The sequence below is a fragment of the Penaeus monodon genome, chromosome 32, assembly GCF_015228065.2.
Source record: "Penaeus monodon isolate SGIC_2016 chromosome 32, NSTDA_Pmon_1, whole genome shotgun sequence".
NCBI lineage: Eukaryota > Metazoa > Arthropoda > Malacostraca > Decapoda > Penaeidae > Penaeus > Penaeus monodon.
Genome location: NC_051417.1, coordinates 17,193,440 through 17,193,824, shown reverse-complemented (window position 1 = coordinate 17,193,824; position 385 = coordinate 17,193,440).

Below are 385 nucleotides of genomic sequence, written 5' to 3'. Positions count from 1 at the left end.
AATTAGATGCTACCTTTTTTATACCAGTGAAAACAACGAGTCCATCTCCTTGACAAACAATACATCATCGAGGGATTACAGATGGAGCCAAAGATTAATAAGAGAGGTCGGGAGGCTGCAGGTCGTTGCCAAGGGGATTTTTGGACCAAGTCGGGTACCCGATGGCTCGGATAACTTTCGAGCGGATGCGGATACTCGGTGTGTGGATGGATTATCTAGTTATGTAGATAGGCAGGTTGATGGAAAATGGGAAACGTGTATGGATATTCGTTCATGTGTCTGTATCTCTCTGGGTATGGCCTATATATGTGTGCACATATACATGGATGTCTAAATATATCTCTTAATTTATTTTTGTATCTATCCGTATGTGCGTGCGTGCGTT